The sequence below is a fragment of the Rhinopithecus roxellana genome, chromosome 10, assembly GCF_007565055.1.
Source record: "Rhinopithecus roxellana isolate Shanxi Qingling chromosome 10, ASM756505v1, whole genome shotgun sequence".
Taxonomy (NCBI): Eukaryota; Metazoa; Chordata; class Mammalia; order Primates; family Cercopithecidae; genus Rhinopithecus; species Rhinopithecus roxellana.
Window position 1 is genome coordinate 61,415,491 of NC_044558.1, and position 26,313 is coordinate 61,441,803.

Here is a 26,313-nt window from a genome sequence, read left to right on the forward strand (position 1 = left end):
CTCGGCTAACTGCAACCTCTACTGCCTGGGTTCAAGCAATTCTCCTGCCTCAGCCTCTCGAGTAGCTGGGATTACAGGTGCCTGCCACTGCACCCGGCTAATTTTTTGTAGTTTTTAGTAGAGATGGGGTTTCATCATCTTGGCCAGGCTGGTCGTGGAACTCCTGACCTGGTGATCCACCTGTCCTGGCCTCCCAAAGTGCTGGGATTGCAGGCGTGAACCACCGCGCTCGGCCTGATATACTTACTATACTAATTATCTGGTGAAATTTTGAAGACCAACAATGTCCGTGGTCAATAGTAATGGCAGAGTAATTCAGTACAGACATTTTAGAAGGCATCTTACAGGGTCTATCCATTTAAAATGCGCATGTTCTCTAACTCCCCCACCTCACTTTTAGGAAACCATTCTGCAGAACAGTTTACACATGTGACGGAAGGTGCATGTAAGGAATACTCAGGGCTACATTGTTTAACGTAAAAAAAGGAATGGGGAAGAGCCTGACTGTCCATTTCTTGCTTAGATTTACTGCTCTCCCATTCACCTACTCAGGGCAAATCCTGGGAGTTATTTTTAATTTTTTCTTTTCCTTTCTCCATACCCACTTTATGAGTAAGTCTTGCTGATTTCAACTCCAAAAATAGGCCGGGTGCGGTGGCTCATGCTTGTAATTCCAGCACTTTGGAGGCTGAGGCTGGAGGATCACTTGAGGCCAGGAGTTTGAGACTAGCCTGGGCGACATAGTGAGACCCTATCTCTACAAAAAATAAAAACTAGCTGGGTGTGGTGGCATGTTCCTGTAGTCTAATCCCTGAGGATTGCCTGAGCCCAAGAGTTTGAGGTTGCAGTGAACCATGATTGTGCCATTGCACTCTGGTCTGGGCCTCTGAATGAGACCCTGTCTTTAAAAAAAATAACACTGTAGGTGGCTCACGCCTGTAATCCCAGCACTTGGGGAGGCGGAGGTGGGCGGATCATCTGAGGTCGGGAGTTTGAGACCAGCCTGACCAACATGGAGAAACCCCGCCTCTACTAAAAACACAAAATTAGCCAGGTGTGGTGCATGCCTGTAATCCCAGCTACTCAGGAAGCTGAGGCAGAAAAATTGCTTGAACCCAGGAGGCAGAGGATGCAGTGAGCTGAGATTGCGCCACTGCACTCCAGCCTGGGCAACAAGAGCGAAACTCCGTCTCAAACAAAACAAAACAAGATTGGGAGGCTGAGGCGGGTGGATCACTTGAGCCCAGGAGTTCAAGACCAGCCTGGCCAACGTGACAAAACTCTGTTTCTGCTAAAAAATTAGCTGGGTGTAGTGGCACATGCTTGTAGTCCCAGCTACTGGGGAGGCTGAGGCATGAGAACCACTTGAACCTGGGAGGTAGAGGCTGCAGTGAGCCGAGATGGCGCCACTGTACTCTAGCCTGGGTGACAGAGTGAGACTATCTCAAAAAAAGTGAAAAAGAAAAAAAACTGTTTATCTCTGTATGTATATGTAATCTGCCTGTCCCTTTTCTCTCTACTGCCACTGCCCTGGTCTAAGCCAAGATCAGCTCTTGCTTGTATTGCAGCCAACCAACTGGCTTTCCATTTTCCTCTCTTATCCCTATCTCCATTTTCCCATCCATTCTCCACAAAGCATCCAAATTTAAAATATAAATTAAATAACATCATTCCCTGACCTAAAAACCTTTAATGGCTTCCCTTTCTATTATACTAAAAGGAAAAATGCCAAACTCCTGACACGGACCCTTAGGACTGCATCATTTGACACCTGCTGACCTTTTTAACCTTATTGCCCTCTTGTTTACGAAGTTCCACATTAGCCCTCTTTCATTCAGGACAAACTCTTTTCTATCTCAGGATCTTTGCACAAGCTGTTTCCTCTCGTGGGATGCCCTTTGCCTGGATATTAAAATGACTCATTCTAGTTTATACTTCAGCTCTCAGTTTTTAAAAATGCCACCTCTCAAATCTTCCCCACTTACTATTCTTTGTCTTAGTTAGCATCCTATTCATTCTTTTTCCATTTTACAATTATTTGATTACTTTTTCATTATCCATCTCCCAGATTGTTGACTCATGAGGGTGGGGACATTATGTTTGCTTATCACTGTACAGCCAAATACCTGGCACAGGGTAGGCACTCAATAAATGGTTGTGGCAAATGGGAATCTCCAAGATATATGTGTGTGTGTAAATATAATATAAAAAGGCAATTAGAAGACTGTATATATAGTGCTTTATAAAAACCACATGTGGTTGTATGTAAATACATAGAAAAAAGGCCTAGAAAAATAAAGACCAACCTATGAACTGGTGAACTGTGGAGAGGATTGAGTGGGTTTGGAGCCTGAATAGTGACTGATTTTTTATTCTATCAGCTTTGAGTTGGTTGGAGTTTTTTCTTTTACATTATCTACTTGTGTATTCCTCCTTTAAGGGAAAAGGAGGAATAAAAATGGGGTGGGGAGGGGGTGGACTGAAGTTTTTTTTGGAGACAGCTCAGAGTGTAGTAGTGTGATCACAGTCTCAACTTCCCAGGCTCAATCAGTCCTCCCAAGTAGCTGGGACTGCAGGTGTGCACCACCATGCCTGACTAATTTTTGTATTTTTTGAATAGACAGGGTCTCGCTATGTTGCCCAGGCTGTTCTTGAACTCATGGGCTCAAGCAATCGGCCTGCCTTGGCCTCCGAAAGTGTTGAATTACAGGCATGAACCACTGTGCCCAGCCAGACCCAACTTTTTTTTTTTAAGATGGAATCTTGCTCCGTCAGCCAGGCTGGAGTGTAGTGGTGCAATCTTGGGTTCACTGCAACCGCCACCTCTCAGGTTCAAGCAATTCTGCAGCCTCAGCCTTCTGAGTAGCTAGGACTACAGACGTGCACCACCACGCCCAGCTAATTTTTGTATTTTTAGTAGAGATGGGGGTTCGCCATGTTGCCGGGCTGGTCTCAAACTACTGACCTCAAGTGATCCACCCGCCTTGGCCTACCAAAGTGCTGAGATTATAGGCATGAGCTGCCGCACCCGGCCAGACCCAACTTTTAATGGGGAAAAAAAAAAAAAAAAAAGCTCCTCTCTTACTTTTTGCACTAAGCCAAAAGAAAAATGCGAGAGAGAGAAAGGGCCAGTGGGGTCAGCAACTGGCCACTGCCCTGTGCCCTGTGCTGAGCTTGGCACTATTTCCACAGTAAAAAGAATCCTAAGAGATGCTCTTTTGCCCTGAAGCTATATTTTGAACTCTTTAATGTAGGCATGATCCCGGTCCCCCAGACACAGGCAGGCTATATATTTTTAGCCTCTTTCATTTTCAGGCCAGTGAAAGCTGCATCTCCAGCCTTGGCAGAGCCATAGTCCTTGAAGTCAGCAAAGAGAATAAACCTGAGCTCTAGGCTGTGCTGCATCTCCGCTTCTCAAAGTCAAGTCAGTTCAGCAGCTGTGACCACCATGACAATCATTTTCTCTAGATTCTTGCTTCCTAGGAATAAGGATAGCTAATAATTTTAATAGCTAACATTTATATGTGATGATGGTATACCAAGCACCATGCAAAACACTTACACACATTATCTTATTTAATCATCACAACTCTGTGAAGTAGTTGTTGTTAATCTCCATTTTATAGAAGAGGAAACTGAGGTCCAGGTAGGTTAAATAGACCACCTAGGATCACACACTAGTAGGTAGCAAAGTTGGGATTTGAATCCAAGCAGCCTGATGCCAAAGCCCAGTTTTTTTGTTGCTGTTGTTGTTCAGACAGGGTTTCACTGTTGCACAGGCTGGTCTTGCACTCCTGCCGTGGCCTCCCAAAGTGCTGGGATTATAGGCATGAGGCACTGTGCCCAGCCCCACTTTCTTAACTATAGTTTCCTTTTTGCAGGGTTGATTCTCCTTTGCTCTTATTACTGCTTTGGAGTGGATTGAGTGGATTGTGGCAGAATATAGGGGAAAGTTTACCAAACAAGTTCTCCTTTGCTAAGGGGTATGGTGGAAAGATTTGAGCTTCAGAGTCAGCCAGATTTGGGTTTGAATCTTAGCCATCCATCCCACTAGGACATTTACTATTCGAGAAGTTTTTTATTTTTAATTTTACTATGTGCTCCTGATATCACTAGGTATATAGTGGTGAAAAAATCAAAGAATTCCTTTTCCCTCATAGAGTTTAGAGGAAAAGACAGATATTAAATAAATATTTAATTATGATATATTCTTGGAAGGCAAAGAACAGGTTGTTAAGAGTGTAACAAAGAAGGCTTTAGGTTGGGAAGTCTTGGATCTATTCTAAATGTTCATTCCATTTTCTTTTCTTTCATGATTTATTAAGTGAATATGTCATAGGTGCCTGCTGTATACACAGCACTTTCCCCAGTGCTTTGGGATATACCAAAGAAATAGAAGATAATGCTTGCTATCTAAGTTGGAGAGACAAAATATGTACGTACTTAAAACTGTATTTTGAACTAGAGAATTAAAGCAAGTGCATGTCCTCAGGTTGTCTATGAGACTCTATGTGCCATAGTTATTTATCTATAATGTGGGAATACTGTTTGTCTTGGCCAATCACATGTTTTGTGAAGACCAAGTGATATCATGAGGTGATAGGGTGCCACACAGCTATAAACCCAGAAAGATTGGAGAGCTAAGGGAGGATCAGCGTGGTATAGGAGTGCTAATTAGGCAGTGCTTTAAGGAGGACAGGGGCTTTAGTCAGGTCTTTAGTCAGCTGTAGATCAGGAGAGAGGAGATTGTTGCAGGGCAGAGCCATATGGGAGGGGATTATGGAGGAGGAATGAAGCAGCTCTATGAGGGGCAGCCAGGAGCCCTGCTGCTGGAATAGAGGAGTTTAGTTATAGAGAGATGTGAGCTTGGATTAGGACAGATGGCCAGTACACACTGAGTTTTGTCTGAACATTTCTTATTTTTTTGAAACGGGCTTGCTCTGTCACCCAGGTTGAAGTGCAGTAGTGTGGTCATGGCTCACTGTAGACTCCAGCTCATAGGCTCAAGCCATCCTCCATTTCATTCTCCTTAGTAGCTGGGACTACAGTTGTGCTTCTTACTTTTTTGTAGAGATGGGATCTTGCGGTGTTGCCCAAGCTGGTCTTGAACTCCTGGGCTCAAGCCATATGTGCCTTTCTCTTTTCTTTTTTTTTTTTTTTTTTGAGATGGAGTCTCACTCCGTCGCCTGGGCTGGAGTGCAGTGGCCGGATCTCAGCTCACTGCAAGCTCCACCTCCCTGGGTTCACGCCATTCTCCTGCCTCAGCCTCCCGAGTAGCTGGGACTACAGGCGCCCACCACCTCGCCCGGCTAGTTTTTTGTATTTTTTAGTAGAGACGGGGTTTCACAGTGTTAGCCAGGATGGTCTCGATCTCCTGACCTCGTGATCCGCCCGTCTCGGCCTCCCAAAGTGCTGGGATTACAGGCTTGAGCCACCGCGCCCGGCCCATATGTGCCTTTCTCAGCTTCTCAAAGTGCTGCCATTGTCCCTAGCCTGAACATTTCTTGATTGTTAGAAAAGGGACTTTCCTGCCCAGGGTTTCAACAGGGAATAGAGAATAGTTGGTAAGTGGTCTCTGGCCATTCATGAGTTTGCTCATTTAAAGTTGAATGATTGAAATATATGAGAAATAAATGCTCAATCCTCATAGGTTAGAGAATCAGAATAATTTGATTTAAGTGAAACGGGATAAGGCCGGGCGCGGTGGCTCAAGCCTGTAATCCCAGCACTTTGGGAGGCCGAGACGGGCGGATCACGAGGTCAGGAGTTCGAGACCATCCTGGCTAACACGGTGAAACCCCGTCTCTACTAAAAAATACAAAAAAAGCTAGCCGGGCGAGGTGGCTGGCGCCTGTAGTCCCAGCCACTCGGGAGGCTGAGGCAGGAGAATGGCGTAAACCCGGGAGGCAGAGCTTGCAGTGAGCTGAGATCTGGCCACTGTACTCTAGCCCAGGCGACTGAGCGAGACTCCGTCTCAAAAAAAAAAAAAAGGGGGAAACGGGATAGAAAATGATCCCCCATGTGTTACCCTTGAACTGCAGAAGTCTTCAAATGTAGAAGCTTCCATTTCTAGTCATCAAGTTTTGAACTAATTCTTTTCGTTGCCAAATCTGTCTTGCTTTCCTTTTAAAAAAATTATTTTTTGAGATAGAATATTTCTTTATTGCCCAGGCTGGAGTGCAGTAGTGTGATCATAGCTCACTGCAGCGTTGAATTCCTGAGCTCAAGTGATCCTCGCACCCTAGCCTCCCAAAGTGCTTGAGATAACAGGCATGAGCCACCATGCCCAGCCCATTTTTGCCTTTCTTTAGGGTAAAATGTTGTCTTGTACTCAATAATTTTTATTATTAACAATGCCTTGTTCATAGTAGATGCTCAATAAATATATTTCATTGCATAGTAACAGTGTCCAGTGTTTGTGAGCCACTTTATACCTGCTAGTGTTTTCTTATACATTGTATTTTGGGGGGAATGGCACTCTTCCAGCTAATCATCCAGGCCAAGCACTTGGAGTTAGTCTGGTCTGCTGTCCCTCTCACCTTCTCTCTATCTGTACTACCACTACTATAGTTGATCCTCAGCTCTTGCCTGGTCTGCTGTAATGGACTTCTTAGCAGTTTCTTTGGTTCATTCTTACAGATCCACTTACCACAAGCCATCATCATAGCCATATATAAAGATCTGGGGGATGGGTTTTCTAGGAAGAGAACAACTTTTGCAAAGCCCTAGGTGGAAAAGAACTTTGCACATTTGAGGAACTGAAAAAAGGCCAGACTGGTAGACAAGGATGCTGAGGAGAGTCCGAGAAGGTATAAGAAAGGTGAGCAGGGCCCAGATCATGTAGGACCTTGTTGGCGTTGGTAAGGAGTTTGGAAATTAATTGTAGGGAAACTTCTAGGTGTGCTTTATAAGGTTAAGAGTTCTCTTGTTTGCTGTGTGGAGAATCCTGGAATCTGTCTCCCTTATGGGTAACAGGTTGGCCTGAGTGAGATCCAGGCTTATCGCTAGACTGTCCCCAGTGGAGTGATGGTGCCTTCTGCCCTTTCAGGTTTGACTGGTGCTCAGCCCTCACTCCTGCACCCCCTCACAAGCCAGAAGGAGCAGTGCCTCTTCTAGGCTAAGCTGGCCCCAGTGTTTGGCGTGCCTACCAGTGGCCTGAGCCTATAATTTGATGGGTTGGCTGGTTATAAAAATAAAAAGTGTGACCTATAACTATAGCTGAGTGGATTCAGTGAAGAGGGAGCTTTTAATTTGCAGAGGTTCTGGGCTGTACTTAACTGGAGGAAAAATGTGTCTCCTCCCTGGGTACTGCTCCATTTTCTCTCTTTAATACTTGCTCTGGGGTGGGTTAGGGTTTGTGGGCCTGGGAATGAGATATGGAGGACTTTAGGGAGATATTTGGAGATGTTAGGATTCAACAACAGGTTTATAGGGCTTTCTGGGAAGTAGGCATTATTCAGTCTTGCTTCTCATGTAACCCCACTAGGATGGAAGCAGAGTTTTAAAATGTTTGCATGATCACTTATTTATTCATTCAACAACTATTTATTGAGTGTTTACTCTGTATTTTAGACATTAGTGATACCACAGGGAACAAAAAAGACAATCCAGTCTCGCCGGGCGCGGTGGCTCATGCCTGTAATCCCAGCACTTTGGGAGGCCGAGACAGGCAGATCACTAGGTCAGGAGATCGAGACCATCCTGGCGAACACGGTGAAACCCCGTCTCTACTAAAAAATACAAAAAACTAGCTGGGCGTGGTGGCGGGCGCCTGTAGTCCCAGCTACTCAGGAGGCTGAGGCAGGAGAATGGAGTAAACCCGGGAGGTGGAGCTTACAGTGAGCTGAGATCCGGCCACTGCACTCCAGCCTGGGCGATAGAGCCAGACTCCGTCTCAAGAAAAAAAAAAAAGACAAGCCAGTCTCATAGCATTTGCATTGCTGTTGGGGAGAACAGTAAACAAATTTACAGGTATATAATATAATGTTAAGTAGCAAGAAGTATCGTGAAGAAAAAGAAGGTAAGATAAAGAGATAGATGGTCATTGGGGGTTATAGCCGGGTGTGGTGGCATGTGCCTGTAGTCCCAGCTGCTTGGGAGGCTGAGGCAGGAGGATCCCCTGAGTTCCAGAGGTTGAGTCCAGCCTGGGCAACCCCGTCTCTTAAAAAATAAGAGAGAGGGGCTGGGCGTGGTGGCTCACACCTGTAATGCCAGCACTTTGGGAGGCCAAGGTGGGTGGATCACGAGGTCAAGAGATCAAGGCCATCCTGGCCAACATGGTGAAACCTCCTCTCTACTAAAAATACAAAAATTAGCCGGGTGTGGTGGTGGGTGCCTGTAGTCCCAGCTACTCAGGAGGCTGAGGCAGGAGAATCGCTTGAAACTGGGAGGCGGAGGTTGCAGTGGGCCGAGATCACACCACTGCACTCCAGCCTGGTGACAGAGCAAGACTCCGTCTCAAAAAAAAAAAAATTATGAGGAAGATATTTAGATAAGATAGTAAGATTATCAGGCAGTTTTGGGGGTTGAGCTATAAGAGAAGGTGAAACTTTCCATGAACTTTGGATCCCAGTGCCTGAGTGTGTCTCCGAGGAAGGGGCTCCCTATGGCACTGCAGCCCGTCTGAGTGGGGATCAGAGTCAGTACTCATCTGGGGGTCCAACTGTTCCTAGCCCCAGGTGGGCCCTAGCCAGAGCCTGTGATTGCTTCTTCCTGGCTCCAGTTGTCAGAACTGTCTGCAGGGCTGGGCAGGGTGCTGATTAACTGTAAAGAGATACTTGTCTTTCCTAGGCTTCTCAAGTCTGATTCTCAAGATTTCCTGAAGTCACTCTGTGTGTTCTGGTCTTGAAGAGAAATATGAAGTCTGGTCTGGGAAGCAGCTGCAAGGAGTGTAGGGATGGATTCCTTCTGCCCATGTCTGGGTGCTCAGCCTGGCCTTTTGTAAGCGTTTTGGGGCTCAGTGACTGGCATAAAGGGTGCTCAATACTTTTTTGTTTTGTTTTGAGACAGAGTCTTGCTCTGCCGCCCAGGCTGGAGTGCAGTGGTACAATCTCTGCTCACTGCAAGCTCCTCCTCCCAGGTTCACTCCATTCTCCTTCCTCAGCCTCCCTAGTAACTGGGACTACAGGCACCCGCCACCACGCCTGATTTTTTTTTATTTTTAGTAGAGACAGGATTTCACCGTGTTAGCCAGGATGGTCTTGATCTCCTGACCTCATGATCCACCTGCCTCAGCCTCCCAAAGTGCTGGAATTACAGGTGTGAGCCACTCTGCCCAGCCAGGATGCTCAATACATTTTAAGTAGAAGGCTGGACACAGTGGCTCATGCCTGTAATCCCAGCACTTTGGAAGGCTGAGGCGGGAGGATCGCTTGGGCCCAAGAGATCAAGGCTGCAGTACGCTATGATCATGCCAGTGCACTCCAGCCTGGGTGACAAAGTGAGACCCTGTTTCAAACCCTCTCCCACAAAAAAACAAAACATTTTAAATAGAATTTTTATTTATTTATTTATTTATTTTTGAGACTGAGTCTCGCTCTGTCGCGCAGGGTGGAGTGCAGTGGCTCAATCTCAGCTCACTGCAACCTCCACCTCCCAGGTTCAAGTGATTCTTGTGTCTCAGCTTCCCAAGTTGCTGGGATTACAGGCGCCCACCACCACGCCTAGCTAATTTTTGTATTTTTAGTAGAGACGGGGTTTCAGCATGTTGGCCAGGCTGGTCTCAAACTCCTGACCTCAAGTGATCTGCCTGCCTTGTCTTCCCTAAGTGCTGGGATTACAGGTGTGAGCCACCGTACCCAGCCTTAAATAGAAATATTATTTGAAGGTCATTAACCTCTTGAATCAGAGATCTGGTATTGAGGAGCCTAACAAAAATATTTAAGAAATAAGAATTATTGTTGAAGGGTAGAGACTGTTTCTCGGTACCTCGAAGTTGTAAAGTCACTGAATGGCACGTACTAGTCACCTTTGTTTTCTGCTCAATAATGTTGGCCTAGTCATGACTTTTCCACAGGCTTTAGGAACCTCCAGGTACTGGGGTAATTCTTGACTTTTGTTGGCCTGCCCTTTAGCACATTTTGTCTCTTGTGCAGCTGTGGAGGGACCTTATTATTATTATTATTATTTTTTTTTTTTTTTTTTTTTTTTTTTGAGACAGAGTCTCGCTCTGTCGCCCAGGCTGGAGTGCAGTGGCGCGATCTCGGCTCACTGCAAGCTCCGCCTCCCGGGTTTACGCCATTCTCCTGTCTCAGCCTCCCGAGTAGCTGGGACTACAGGCGCCCGCCACCTCGCCTGGCTAGTTTTTTGTATTTTTTTAGTAGAGACGGGGTTTTACCGTGTTCGCCAGGATGGTCTTGATCTCCTGACCTTGTGATCCGCCCGTCTCAGCCTCCCAAAGTGCTGGGATTACAGGCTTGAGCCACCGCGCCCGGCCTATTTTTTTTTTTTTTTTGAGACAGGGTCTTGCTCTGTCACCCAGTCTGGAGTCCAGTGGCACCATCTTGGCTCACTGCAACCTCCACCTCCTGGGTTCTGGTGATCTTCCTGCCTCAGCCTCCCAAGTAGCTGGGACTACAGGCAGCACCACCACGCCCAGCTAGGGGTATCACCATGTTGCTTAGGCTGGTCTCGATCTTCTGGGCTCAAATGATCTGCCTGCCTCAGCCTCCCAAAGTGTTGGGATTACAGGCATGAGCCACTGCTCCTGGCCTGGACCTTATTTTAAAAGCCTTCTGAACTGGGGGCATTTACCAAGGTTAAAACCATCATACACCAGCTGAGGTTGAGACCTGTGCTCCTGGGATTTTATTGAACTCTGGGGTGGTAGACTTGCTTTTATATGGGCTCATTTTGTAGACTGGAGATCACATACTCCCCTCCCTTCAATGCCAGCCCTGAAGTGAGGCCCAGACAATGTTCTAGAATGGATGGGCCAGAGATAATCTAACCAGGAAAGAGCATCTTTGTTTGGACCCCTTCTGTGTCCAGAGTATGCTTGGGCCCTTACTTTGGACAGACTTCTTGTTTGTGGTTGTGCTTATTTTGTTTTTACTTGCCACTCAGCAGAATAAATATCACATAAGCACTCATTATCCTCAGGCCCTTGGCAGGCAGGACACGTGGTGAATCTGCTCCCTCGTGAAGTGCTCATGTCTGCAGATTATTTTCTGATGGCATCTGGCATGAGTTCCAGATTGATGGTCCAATAGCAGCTATTAATTGCTCCCTTTGGGCTTGTTTAATTATTGCTGGCATGGTGACTGACTAAGGAATTAGGAATCTCTTGTGCATTTATGGGGCAACAACTCCCGGTGGCGTCCCAAAGCATTAATCTTTCATTTCCCTAGAATATCCTTGTTAAAAGTTTTGAGCATCATCTCAGAAGCTGGAGGATAACCAGCTAGACACCTCCACCTCCTGGGTGTCCAGTAGCATTTGGCTTCTCAGTTGATTCTTTCCAAGAATTGTAAAGGAAGTATCTAGTGCTTGTTGCCCACAGATCCAGGGGAATGTCAAGTTGATGTCATAAGAGTACAAAAGCCCTACCAGCTGCTTCTGATTGTCTTGAAGGTAAGAGGGCAGAGAGAGCCTTATTCTGTGGCAGGGCAGCTAAAGAGTCACATCAGCACTCAGGAGGGCCTCTGAGGTGGTGAACTGAGAATGGTTAAGGTGTCATTTTCCCTGCCTAGAGACAGAGAGGGGGCAAGATAGTAGCCCTCAAAGACTCACCAAGTGCAGCCTAGTACTCATTCACTCAACAAGTGCTTAGAATTGTGTTAAGAGCTAGAGAAAGGTGACTAAGACAGTCATCCTGCCCCCAGGAGTTCAGTCTAGAGGGGGAGACAAACACATTAAACATGTAATTATAACATACAGCTGTCTAAGTGCAATTCTGTAGAGATGCAGGAAGCATTGGGAGAGCACAGTTGAGAGGTGGGCTTGGGGAATATTGCCCAGAGAAGGAAATCTCTGCTGGCTAAAAGGGTATTTAGGAGTAGGACAGAAGTTTGGGAAAGAAAGCATTCCAGGTAGAGAGGACAGCATGAGCAGAGGCATTAAATCGAGACAGCATGATGTGTTCAGAGAACCCTCACAGAACTGCTCAGTGCCGTTGAAGTGTGAAGTGTAAGGCAGAGACTCATGATAGGCAGGGCTAAAGTGGTAAGGAGGGCTTTGAATGCCATGTGGAAGAGACTGTACTTTATGTGTTTCATAGTCAGATTGTGAGTTGTGGGTAGGTCAGTCTGGCAACCACGGGAAGGACCAGAATTGGAAGTGGGCAGCTGAGTGGAAGGCCTTTACTCTGTGGTGGTGATGATGGGAGCCTAAACTGGGACAAGTTTGCACAATGGAGATGATGGGACAGTCAAGTAAATGTTAACTACTAATAAACAGTTAAATTTTAATGACTGATTAGATTTTATTTCGATTTTTGATGGCTGATTAGATTTTACATTGTGAGGATAGAGATGAGGGAGAAGGGAGGCGTTGAGGATGGCACCCAGATTTCTAGCTTGCTAGATTAGAGTTAACTGCTCTAACAAGGGAACACAGTAGAAGAAATAAGTTAGAAGGAAAAGTGATGAGGCCACTTTGAGACACATGAGGTTGCAAAGACTGTGGAAGTCTGGGTGGAATGTCTAATGGGAGTTGAATATTTAAAGTTGAATCTCAAAGGAGAAGTCTGGGATGAAAATACATATTTGAGAGTCATCTATGCCTACTGTCAATAAAAATGTGAGCTTTTCTCCAGTCTCACAGCACAGCCCTTCAGTGATGGGGAGGGACAACTCCTAGGACTTACGTAATGTCACAAGGAGAGAAGCACGGTTGTTGAGACGAGTAGTTAGTTGAGGGGGCCAAAAACAGATTTGTGGCAGAAGTGGACCCAAGGAAGTTAGGAGACAGTTGAGGAAGTGAGGAATCCGATTTGAGGCGGGAATACTAGAGATAACCTGGCAAAATCTCTCCCATATCTCTCCATAGATAACAAAACCGTGGCCCCAGAAGGTTAGAATTGTCCCAGATCACTCAGCTGCTCAAATAGCAGAGCAGCTTAGTGACTTGACTTTGTTTCACTAAGTTCTGGTCTCAGTTTTCCTGTGAATCCCCTGGGTGGCTGTTGGTTTCCTGATTTTATCTTTTGAAGGGGCAAGGGTGCAACTGCTCTTACCTACAGAATTATTAGATCACATGAGATGAGGGAATTGTACTTTATGTATGTTTAACCTATACTATTCAACTGTACATATATACTCTTTTATACATTTTAAAGTACTATGAAATTAGGCTGGGCAGAGTGGCTCATACCTGTGATTTCACTGTTTTGGGAGGCCAAGGCAGGAGGATCAGTTGAGACCAGGAGTTCAAGACCAGCCTGGGCAACATAGCAAGACCTTGTCTCAACCAAAATAAAAAATTAAAATAGCCATGATGGCACACACCTGTAGTCTCAGCTACTTGGGAGGCTGACGTGGAAGGATTGTATCAGTCCAGGAGTTCAAGGTTACAGTGAGTTGTGGTCATGCTGGTGTACTCTGTCTCTAAAAAAATAATATAAGGGCTGGGCATGGTGGCTCACGCCTGTAATCCCAGCACTTTGGGAGGCCGAGGTGGGCAGATCACGAGGTCAGGAGATTGAGACCATCCTGGCTAACACAGTGAAACCCCATATCTACTAAAAATACAAAAACTTAGCTGGGTGTGGTGGCGGCCGCCTGTAGTTCCAGCTACTAGGGAGGCTGAGGCAGGAGAATGGCGTGACCCCGGGAGACAGAGCTTGCAGTGAGCCAAGATTGCACCACTGCACTCCAGCCTGGGCGACAGAGCGAGACTCTGCCTCACACACACACACACGCACACACAAATAAATAAAAGTGTAAAATTGTATTTTACATATGTACTTAGAAGCTAACTTGAGTCAAATGTGACTCCTGGAGTAGGTCATTCCAGTTACCACTTAACAGAGTCTTTCTCCTGTGCCAGGTACTGTGCAAAATCCCTTTTATTCTGTGTAAGAGGTAGATATTATCCATATTTTGTAGATGAAGACACTGAAGTTCAAAGAAGTTTCATAGCTTGCCCTGGTTGGGCACAGTGGGTCACACTTGCAATTCTAGCACTTTGGGAGGACAAAGTGGGAGGATTGCTTGAAGTCAGGAGTTCAAGATCAGCCTGGGCAACATAGCAAAGCCCCATCTCTACAAAGAGTGAAAAAAAAAAAAATTAGCCAAGCGTGGTGGCACATGCCTGTAGTCCTAGCTACTTGGGGGCTAAGGTGGGAGGATCACTTGAGCACATGAGTTTGGAACTGCAGGGAGCTATAATCGCACCACTGCACTCCAGCCTGGGCAGCAGAACGAGAACTTTCCGACTGTCTCATGAAAAGTAACAGGATTCAAATCCAGGTCATCCCTGATTCCAAAGCCTGTGCTGTTCTGGAAAGTTTAAAATGCTACTCAGATGTAAGGCATTTGTCACCAGGTTGTGTCCAGGATGACAGATTCCTTGTCTCTGTGCTGTGCACAGTCTCTCTTCCTCTGTGAAGCCTTGGACTTCAGATGTTCACCACACATACTTGGTTCAGCTGGTTTCATTAGGTTGTGCAGAATAGGGAAGCATTGTGTAATGATCAACCAAAGCCAGTCAGATAAATCAAGTTGGACCTTCTCAAGTTAGAAAAAGAGATTTGTTTTCTTTGTAAGGAGATGGGCAAACATGGTAGAAAAACCTGTATGTTGGAGGTCACATGTCTGGGTTTGAATTTGGGTCCTGCGACTTTCTGTGTAACCTTGAGCCAGTTGGTCTCAAATTCTTAATTCCCTCAATCAGTTAAACAGGTATAATATTTATCTCCAGTGGTTATTGAGAATAGTAAGTGAGAGAATGTGAGAAAAGTGCCTGGCATATAAGAGATGCGCAGTAATGTTTATCATCCCTGTTCCCTGAGTGAATATAACACTTAGGACACCAGACATTTCCAAGAAGCAGAGAAGATTTGGGTCGTGGGGAGGGAATTCTCAAAGGCTAAGTCCAAAGAGGTGTTTTTTCCTACTAGCTGGACAATCAAATGAGTTGTAAAAAAGCTGGAACAACTCAAAAATAGCACTGGGCTGTGGGTAGCCTAGACCTCTATGTCAAGTTCTAGCCTTCAAAGCGTGAGAGGAGACAACATTGGGAGGACAGCTCATGGATCTAGAGCAGACTGAGGTCATTATGATTCCTCCCAAAAGAGGATAGAAGCACTGAGGCACTCAGGATGTACCTCCATTTGAAAGCAAGGAGAGGCAGGACTTGCAGGACTTGTAGAGCCTCTCCCTGGCTGATAGAACTTGTGACAGATGTGTGCCTGTGCCAAACGTCAGTTTATCTTTCTGTAAAGCAGGGGTCATGCCTCTCCCACATGTGTCTGGAAATAGGAAGGGATTCATTAAGTTTTATGGCTTTGTAACAAGCTGTTAGATGTGTCATGAGATTCATGGAAAGCCAGAGCTGGGCCCTAGGCCGGTGTACTGGGTTCTGCCCCCCAGAATGGCCTCTGCTGTCCCTTTGGGCAGCCCACAGTATCTATTAAGCTTTTTCTGTGTGCCAGGCCTACTTGTCTAGGAATAAGTGTATTCAAGGCAAAATCCTCAAGGAGCTTATAGTCTAGTTCAGGAAATAATATAAAATGTGAAAAATGAATAACAATATGAGACAGAAGTGACTTTTCCATTAAATCTTGTAATTGAAGGGTCTGGTACCATCCTGGCCCAGAGTAGATGTTTATAAGCTTCAGGTTCCCCCTTCTTTGTAAATACAAGAGTTATCACAAGGCAAAACAGGCCCCCCAGTTGGCACAATGCATGGTACATAGAAGACATGAATATTACTGGGTGTGGTGGCCTACGCCTGTAATCCCAACACTTTGGGAAGTCAAAGTGGGTGGATTGTGTGAGCCTGGGAGTTCAAGACCAGCCTTGGCAACGTGGTGAAACCCATCTCTACCAAAATAAATTTACACAGGCATGATGGTGTGTGCCTGCAGTCCCAGCTACTGGGGAAGCTGAGGTGGGAATATCACCTGAGCCCAAGAGGTCAAGGCTGCAGTGAGCCTAGATCTTGCCACGGCACTCCAGCCTGGTTGATGGAGTGAGACCCTGTCTCAAAAAAAAAAAAGGACACATGCTGTTCAAAGAATGATTGAATATGAGTGCTAATGGGAGGTTAGAGCAGGAAACCCACAGAAATTCAGAGGAAGGATGCACAGAGATCTGGGTGGTTTGGGAGAGGTTCCATGAGGAAGGTTGAAATGGTACTGATTGGTCCTGAAGGATGCATACAATTTGGAAAGGTGCAAGGGCTAATACAATTAATTGTCTCAGAGGAGACACTGTGAGGAGTTAAAAGCTCAGACTTTGGGTCAGACCTGGGTTCAAATCCCAGCTCCACCATATGCTTGCTTTGTGATGTGGGGCAAGTTCCATGGCCTTTCCAGGCCTTTGTTTCCTTGCTTGTAAAATAGGGATAATGACAGTCCCTACTTCATAAGACTTTATATCATCGTTTTGAGAATTAGATGAGATAATTCATATAGAGCGCTTATCACAGTTCTGTCAATAAATGTTAGCTTTTTTCATTATTACTGTTTTCATTTTGGTAGTGTTATTATTATCCTACTTATGCCACCTACTTACTTAACTCACCATATCCTTTATCACCCAACGTTTCTGCCTGCTGTAATTTCCTCATACATACTTTCATGCCTTTGTAGTAAATCACTTGTAGACTCCTGGATTTGTAATGGTGTTTTGTGTTGCCATGTATTTGCAAATACCGTCTCCTTGCCTAGAATATCACCATCTTCCCTTCTGCTCTTGCCTTTTTCCGATTCCTTCCCGCTTGATGTTTAAGACTAATTCTAGGTAGGGCGCTGTGGCTCATGCCTGTAATCTTAAAACTTTGGGAGGCCGAGGTGGGTGGATCACTTGAGTCCAGGAGTTCGAGACCAGCCTGGCCAACGTGGCAAAACCCTGTCTCTACTAAAAAAACAAAAATTAACTAGGTGTGGTGGTGAGTGCCTATAGTCCCAGCTACTTGAGGGGCTGAGGCAGGAGGATTGCTTGAACCTGGGAGGTCGAGGCTGCAGTGAGCCAAGATTGTGCCACTGCACTTCAACCTGGATGACAAAGTGAGACCCTGTCTCAAAAAAAAAAAAAAAAAAAAAAAAAAAAATTACTGGGTGCGGTGGCTCACGCTGAGGCTGAGGTGAGTGGATCATGAGGTCAGGAGCTTGAGACCAGCCTGGCTAACATAGTGAAACCCCATCTCCACTAAAAATATAAAAATTAGCTGGGCATTGTGGCGTGTGCCTGTAGTCCCAGCTCCTCAGGAGGCTGAGGCAGGAGAATCACTTGAACCCGGAAGGTGGAGGTTGTGGTAAGCCAAGATCACACCACTGCACTCCAGCCTGGGCAACAGAGTGAGACTCCGTCTCAAAAAAAAATAAAATAGGCCAGGTATGGTGGCTCACACCTGTAATCCCAGCACTTTGGGAGGCCAGGGCGGGCAGATCACAAGGTCAGGAGATCGAGACCGTCCTGGCTAACACTGTGAAACCCCATCTCTACTAAAAATACAAAAAATTAGCCAGGCATGGTGGTGGGCACCTGTAGTCCCAGCTACTCGGGAGGCTAAGGCAGGAGAATGGCATGAACCTGGAAGGCGGAGCTTGCAGTGAGACGAGATCGCACCACTGCACTCCAGTCTGGGTGACAGAGCGAGACTCTGTCTCAAAATAAATAAAATAAAATAAAATAAATCCTGTGACATTTCTTTCAGGAAGCCTTACGCCTTACTTGACTCCACAGTCTAATTAGATGTTACCTCCTTGGAATCCCACAGTACTGTGTGTGCCTCTTTCACAGCAACGCTGTCTCTACTGACCCCTGATTTGCATGTCTATCTTTCCTCAGGATATAAACTTTCTGAATGTAGTGACCATACTCTGTTTATTTTGATATTGCCAAATTCTAGCTTGTGCTTGGCATAGAGTTGTTTCCCAGCTAAATGTTGAATAAAAAACCAAACCAAAAACACATAGCTAGTATTATGTGTGACATTTACTATATAGGTTCTGATTTAAATTCTTTACATATATTAACTTATTTAATAATCACAGCAACACTATGGGGTAAGTACTATTATTCCTGCCTCCATTTTACAGGTAAGGAAACTGAGGCTTGCAGAGATTAAATAACTCTCCCAAAGCCACACAGCTAGTAAGTGGTGAAGCCAGTATTCAAACCCAGGCAGTGTGGCTTCACAGTTAGTGCTTTAACCACTACATTGTATATGTGCCTCTAGGAGTGTCACTGGGATTTATGATAAACATATATATTGATTGTCCAAGAAAAGGTGAAGAAACTTTAACCATAAGCCACAATTCCATGAACACATTTTAAAATAATTAGTAAATGTGCAGAGACACTGTTGGGAGAGTGGATGTTACTACTCTCATTTATGAAGGATTTGCTAGAGATGGTAGATTTCACCTGTTGTGAATTGGAGGAGAAGCATGGCTGGCAATTCGAAAGGAGGTAATGTCTCTGGGGTACAATGGAGTAGACAACTTAGGGTTATATGAATGAATATATGAAGGAATATGTGAATGGAGAAATTCGATTTGCCCAATCTTTATTGCTCACCTATTATAGTGGTAAACAAGCTGATGATGATTCCTGTGCTTAGAAGCCTGTGTTCTAGCAGGTTATAAGAAGATGAGTCTGGTTAAAGAGAAGAGCAGGGAAGTTGCTTAGATTATGGCATAAACTGAAGACAGAGTTGAAACTCAGAATGAAAAGTAGGAGTTTGCTGAGGGGAAAGCAATATATAAAGTGATTTGGGCTGTAGAACATAAGACAGATTATAGATAAGAGAGCCCAGAAATAGTAAGGACAGTGGTAAAAAGTTAAAAGATCCTCCCTTTCCCCAGTTAGCCAGGAGACTGAGTAAGGGACTTGGTGGTAGGAGTGGTAGGAGCAGGATCAATCACTTACTTATTAAGCACCTGCACATGATTCAAAGAAGGGTAAGACATGGCCCCTTCCCTTAAGGAGTTTATGTTCTTTCTAGTTGTGAATAGAGAAAACATGTGCAAAAAAAACCCCACTATGAAACATTCAATTTGTGCTAAAGGTCCATGGTATCAGTGTCCTGGTATTTTCTCTCTTGTTATTTCATCCATGTGGATTTCATTTCCAAAGTCACTTCACGGTCTAAAATAGTTGTTGAAGGTTCAGCCACTGTCTGTATTCCAACTAGCTAGAAGCAGAAAGGAGAAAAGAAGGGTATATTCCCTCCCTTTAGTGACACTTCTCAGAAGTTGTGCACACGACTTCTGTTTACATCCCACATGGTCACACAGCCATACCTAAATGCAAGGGAAGCTGAGACATATATCAATTCTAGGCTGTCAAGTGTCCAACTCAACAGTGGAGGTTCACTACTAAGGAAGAGGAGAAGAGGTCAGGGGATAACAGGCAGGTCTCTGCCATTTTATTCTTTAAATATTATGCTTAGAGCTCAAGAGAGGGGCTGATTATTTTAGGTTGGGTAGTCATAGAGCCGCTGGATTTTAAGTCAGGTAGTAAGTAGTAGGTAGCGAGTCAGAAGATCGCGGAAACATCAATAACAAGCAAATCCTAGGGTTAAGGAGTAGGAAGAGTGGCTGTCCCAGGAGAGAGATTCCACAGAGTGGGAGAGGATGAGGCTGGTCAGAGAAGCTGGGGCCAGCCTGGAGAGAATCTTACCTCAGAAGCTCTTACTGTAAGATGCTGAGAGCAATAGGCCAAGGAGCTCAGGTTTTCTCATATAAATGGCAAGGAGTCAAAAAAGATTTCTGAACCAAGGAGAAACATGATTTATGTGCTTAGAAGTTTGAAAGTTTCATTCATGTGCAGGATGGCAGGGAGAAAAGTACTGGAAGTAGGGATGCCAGCTAGAAGCTTATCCCAGAGGGCGGCGAGTGAACAATAACGGCCCATCCAGGTGGTGACAGTGGGAACAGAAGGGCAAGTATAGATGAGAGACCTTGGGAGGGAGACTCACTGGGCCTATTGGTATGGGGAGAGAGGGAGATGTGACCCCAGAAATATTGTGTCCTCTGAAAGGTAGCACTGCCCACTGGGCTCCCAGGTGGGAGGACAGAACCTCATGAAGAGAGGGAGGTCGTTGGTTGGCTGCAGGGAGAATGCGAGGCTCTGCCCCAAGACTCCTTGGCTTTGGAAAATAAGCTGCCCCCAGCGGAATAGTTTCCATTCTGCGTAACTGGGGAGTGTGTGGGTCTGGCTAACCACGAGGAGGGGCCGAGGAGCCAGTAGACAGATCAAGTTGCTGTGGCAGTAGCTTTTTACTAGGGCCTGGGTGCTCAGTTGGGAAGCGCTGACAGAAGCTCCTATTGGAGATTATGTATTTTTTGACTGGGCAGGCCAGAAAGGGTGGCCTTAATCAGGGTTTGGGGGCCTCAGGGTTACCTGCAGAGGTTATCTGATGTCACGTATGAGGCCAACAGTGTGGCAAAGGGAAGAGTTTGAGTCTTTACCAACTTTGGGGACATGGCCAATTTCCTTTGCCTTCTCAGGATCCAGTGGAGGAATTCTCTAGGGTGAAGAAGAGGCCCCGGGGGTATAATTGTATTTAGAAAAAGCCATCTCTTTGTTTGAATGATGCTGGCCTTTTAGGACCTCTCCTTTATCCAACTTCCCTGGTGTGAACTGCAGAGCTCAACCAGAGACATCTGGTGAATCCATTTCTTTTTCTTCCAGGCTGCTCAGGGACTTGGCCCGTAACTGCTCAGCAAGTCATTTCTGGTTACAGAGTCCTCAGTGACCACAGAAGCACGTTCTGCAGACATGGTTTCGAGCCTGTGAGAGCTGGCTTTTCCCTGGCAGCTCATCCCCAAAGTGGTAGTTTCAATTAAACAAAAACAGCAAGCCAGATCTAAGCTACTACAGACACTTAAGGAGCACCCACTTTTCTTGTGCCTTTTGTCATGTGGTACCTAAGTAGTTTGTTCAGATGTCTAATAGGGCAGCTGGGGCCTAGAGAAAGCTGTGTGTGGCTAGACTTGTATTATACTCACATGCTCCTGCGTGTAGGATGACATAAGGAAGGAGATGAGCAGTAATGGGGAGCTGCCCTGGGGAGGCTGTAGAGTTGGGCAGGACCAGGGCTGGAGGCCTAGAGTCCAGGGAGGTAACTGCTGCCTTCCACCCTTTCTATTCTTGAGTACTTTGGTGTGGTAGTGGGGTGGTACAGCTGAAGTGTTTGCCGCTACTCTATCAAGGCAGGGCAGGGGGTTGCCTGTCCTTCCAGCCAAGTGTCATTGACTGTTCTGTGATTTCCTTTCTGCCACAGGATATAGATCTTTGCCCAGAACCTTTCACAGTTGACTCAGCCCATTTCAGGCTATCTGTCTCAAGTTATCTTCTCCAAACCTGGGCTCTGGAGAGGAGGATGGGAGGGAGTCAAGGCAAGAAGAGCAGTCTTGAGCTTTGTCTCCCCAGGTTGGCGGCGAAGCCAGGCTTGGCCTTGGTCTGTGAGAGCTGCAGTGAGATCTGACCATCCATCTGTTCCATTTCCTCCCCTGTGCTACCCCAGCCAGTCACAATGCTGGGGAAAAGTGTGGGTGTTTGGAGGGGCTGCCGTGCTTCCCATGTCTGGACCTTTTAAAATTTTAGCTCTTGGACCTTTGATCAAACTCTCTGATTTTTTTGATTCCCTTTTACAAACGATTGCAGTTTTGTGGGGAGTTAGAAGGAGCTGTGCTGGAACAATGAGATAAACAAACAGTGACATGGAGGCGGCGGCGGTGGCGGTGACAGCAGCAGCAGCATAGGCAATGGGCTGGGCCGGCTGGCCTGCCGTCTGGGCGGGCTGGGTGGAGGAGGACTCCCGCCCTGCACACTAGCCAGCTGGCTTGTGTTAAAGCGCTGGCTGAAAATAACTCTCATTGTCTGGGAGCTGCTACTGCAGCAGGACTGGCTGTGGCCGCCAAGGGGCCAAGGCAGCAGGAGCTGGTAGCTCCCACCTCCTTGGGCTCTCGCCCTCTGGGAGCAGTGCCCAACTGGCCACAGCTGTGCCTACTGCCCACCAGTAGAGACATGTGGAGGCCATTCCTTACACTCTGTCCTTCTGGCAGCTAGTAATGGGCCTTTGTGCCTTGTGTTGCCTGCTTTGCCATTGGCTTGGGGTAGATCTGTTGGTTTGTGAGGGGGATCCTAGTGGGAACATGGGAACATGGGGTGGGAGCACAGTGTTACAGCTCCTCCTTCAGCAGTCTTCTGGACTTCCAAATTTTGTGTCCTCTTGCCACTTTCCATCTCTGCTCATCTGCTCAATGGCCTGATTTGTGGATGCCAGGGAGGACTTGGACCTGCGGTCAGGGGCTCAGCAGCACGTTGAGAAGTGTGTGGTGCCCAGGACAGCATTCATTTAATCTGTGGGGCAGTTTTAGATTCAGTTTCTCAGGACTCCCTGTCCCCATGGGCTGAGCATGGGGGCTGAGGCTACCATACTTGGAGAAGACAGCCATAGGAAACCTGGTGGGAGGTGGTTCAAAAGGGAAAACATTAATAAAACTGCCTCTCACTTTCTGTATTTTCTCAAAACAAACAGTCCCTGCTGGAGCTTCCCTAAAGCCTCCAGTTTCTTTCCCAGGAACGTTACAAACGTCTCTCTCCCTGTCTCTCGAAGCTGTGCCATTTTGGTGTCTGTTTCTAAGATTTATCATGATTGGGACCAACAAAAACAGTTGGGAATTTTTGGTGGTTCCTATTTCTGTTTGTTGGGTTTTCCCCAGGCCTGGCTCAAGAAGACTGTCAGAGTAGGGGCGAGTCCCAGAGCAGAGCTCACAGCATGGAAGGAAACTCCAAACCCTACCGGCATTTCCCTTCCCCTGCAGTGGGAAGGAAACGAGGAGGGGCTCACTGGGCTGAGGGTGCAGATCGGGAAAGGGAAGGGAACCTCTGCCACCAGAGCTGCCTCCCTCCTCCTTGGCTTGACTGGGGCTGTCAGGGGTCAGGTGGAGAGTTAGGAAACCTTGCTGGAGGAACCGGGCCCTTGCTCACATGCACCTCAGTGTGCAGGGAGATTTGCCTGGCCTCAAACTGGCAGTAAAACCAGAGCAGCCTTGCTGGAGAAGCACCAGCTCCATGCCTTTAGGCTTCTTCCCATTACAGGTTTTTATTATTAGACGTTTTGCTGGTTCCCTGTGATTTAGGAATCACTCCCAGAGTTGCTTTCAGTTTGAATTCATCTTCCGCTTTTCCTCACATCTCCTATTGTAACTGTTTCGGCTGTGACTTACCTCCCTTCTTCCTTGGAGTCTCCTGCCATGTCCCCCACCCCTCAGGATAATGATATTTAAATTGGCGCCTAGTCTTAGAGGAAGCCAGAGCAGTATCAGTGAAGGGATAATGGATTGCTCTGTGGTCAGAATGTTGAGAAGCAATTGCTGAAGGTAGGATGGAGGCAGAGAGAGAGAGACAGCCTAGAAGCAAAAGGGCAGGTCCCTCAGACATCAGAACATTACACAAGATTTTCAGGAGGAAGTGGGGCGGGGACTGTGTTGAACACCCACAGTGTTCCAGACACATACAGACATAAAATATTTATCATTTAATCCTCAGTTAAAACCCTGTGAAGTAGTGAGATTATCTCCAGTTTATGGATGCGTTCACCAAGGCTCCATAACTCTGAAGAGCCCAAAGTTGATCTTGGGCCCTCTGACTTCACCCACATTTAGTGCCCTCTCCTTTCCAAGACAGCCACTGCCTCCTTTCTGCTCAGCAAGGGTCTCAATGAGGAGTTAGCAAGAACTTAACTCAGCTTCTGCCTTCTTGGAGCCTATAGTCTCTGTGGAACCACTGAAGAAAAAATATCAAGGAAACAAACCCTTTTGACTGAGACCGGAACTGTGTCAAGTTTGCTCCTTTGCTGTCCCTGGAACTCAGGAAGTTGTCATTCCTAAGGGCAGAGTGGCTTCCTCAGGACATTGGAGCCCTGCCAGACTCACACACATTATCAGGTGGAGGCAAAAGCCCTGATGCCCTTGTCTAGCAGGAAGACAACTGTCCGGGCCAGGCTCTGGTTTATGCCCCCTTGGCAGGTGGCTCCCACTGGCAGCCAGTGACCTGTTTCTTCTGAGAATCCTGGAGCTTGGGGAAATTCCCCTTACCCATCTCCTTCCCCATCACACTTCAGCCCAGAAGAAGCAGAGAAGTCTTGAGACTACTGTCAAGAAAGTGCCACCCAAAGCTCTAGACAGGAGGATGTGGCTATGGTCAGAGCAGATTCATGCCTCTACCACCTGTTTCCATAAATTGGGGTCACTCCTTCCTGGGGATCTAGAGTTTGACCAGGTCCCTGCTGTGCCTCTTCCAAGGGGACTCTTAGGCTGGGACTACCCAAGGGAGTGACTTTGCCCAGTTTTTCAAACCGAGGGGACCAAGTGTTTCCTCCTCAGTTCACCTGGTGGAGAAGTGTGAGCCACCGCAGCTGACAGTGGGTGGCTGAGGGAGGAAGTTGGCATAGACAGGATGTGATGTCTGCCACAGCAGTGACAGGCTGCCCCCTCCCCCATTCCAGCAGCTTTCTTCCAGGGGAGACAACAGAACTATTTTCATGGCACAGACTTAGGAGAAATGGTCAGATGGCAGCGATGTGTTTAGGATATGCACAGAGCCAGGACCAGTCCTGAGGACTGTTTCTGCTCAGTTCTGTCTTGAGTTCAGCTGGCAGCAGCCTGGCCCCAGTTAGGCTGAGTTAGGAGAACTGCTCTGGTTTGACCTTTGAGTCCTTGTTTTGTTGAGGCCTCTTGCTCCTGTCCTGCTGTCCAGACGGGTATGCTGAGATTGACCCTTAACAAAGTAGTTTCAGAGAGAACATTCCAGGCTTGTGTTTGACCATCTTGCCATCCATACTACATAGACTATGAGGAGGACTCAGCCTCACTTTCCTGTGGAAGTTCAGGCAGATGCATGGGGCAGCAGGAACCATAGGGAGAGGTGTGATGTGGGGCTCTCTTCCCCTTCTTTGTTTCTCTCACCTGCCCCACTTTCTTCTCTCACCTGCCCCACGTTATAAATTCTTCCATGTATAAATTCCAGCCGAAGACTTCAACCCTACTTCCTTTTTGAGCCATAGTGACCTCGTTTCCAGCTATTAGCTGGGCTTGTAGCTCAGACCTGGGACCTCTTACACATGGTTTATTATCACCTTACTGCCCCCACTAGATGCATGTTGGGAGCTGGAGATGGTAAGAATAGACATAGCACTTTAGGGGCTAGATGAGTATACAGCTGATTTAAGAGTATATCTGCATTATATTTATAATAAATAGATAGTGTGACAGAATAAATGTTTAAGGATTTTCTTTTGGTTCCATCAAAAGTTGGAGGACCTCCTTCTAGGATTTGTTTGCTTCTTCTGGAATAATGCAGGGCCTATGTGACTCCTCAGGGACCCTGGATGCACATAGTTCGTGTCCCCAGGGATGAAAATGCCAAGAACTGGGCAGAGGTAAATGAAGTGGTCATGCTTGGGTTACCAGAGAGTTAAGAGCTGAACTTGGACAGTAGCTAAAGGAGAGAAGGATGAGAGGCAGCCTTCTAAGTGGCCGGCACTATGCTCGGGAAGAAGCTGAATTTGTGGGAAGTCACATGGGTTATCATGCAGCTGCAACACCTCGGGTAGGGGATCATATTTGATTCAAGATTACAAGGGGGCAGGTACAGTGATCTGATTAAAGTGTCAGACTGCTTTTATTCTTTTTTGTTTGTGTGTGTGTGTTTTTGTTTTTGTTTTTGTTTTTGTTTTTTTTTTTTGAGATGGTATCTTTCTCTGTTGCTCAGGCTGGAGTGCAGTGGCGTGATCTTGGTTCACTGCAGCCTCCACCTCCTAGGTTCAAGCAATTCTTGTGCCTTGGCAACCTGAGTAGCTGGGATTACAGGTGTGCACTACTGCACCCAGCTAATTTTTGTATTTTTGGTAGAGACGGGATTTTGCTATGTTGGCCAGGTTGGTCTTGAACTCCTGGCCTCAAGTGATCTGCCTGCCGTGGCCTCCCAAAGTGCTGGGATTACAGGTGTGAGCTACTGCATCTGACCCAGACTGCCTTTAGAGGTAAGGGCTGTGATCTGGAACAAAGACAGCCAGACTGATGAGAAGAAAGGTTTGGCTGAATGGGGATAAAGGCAGGGAATGTAGCCTCTAGCATGGGTAGGGCTAGTCCATGGATGAAGTCCTTAGGCTTCACCCACTCATTCTCTCATA

At 46.5% G+C, this 26,313-nt stretch overlaps 1 protein-coding gene across 6 annotated transcripts in view; it reads left to right on the plus strand.

Moving 5' to 3' along the window:
- The window catches only part of FMNL3 (formin like 3), a 62,938-nt gene that overhangs the window by 12,254 nt on the left and 24,371 nt on the right, over positions 1 to 26,313 (plus strand). The window lies entirely within an intron of this gene.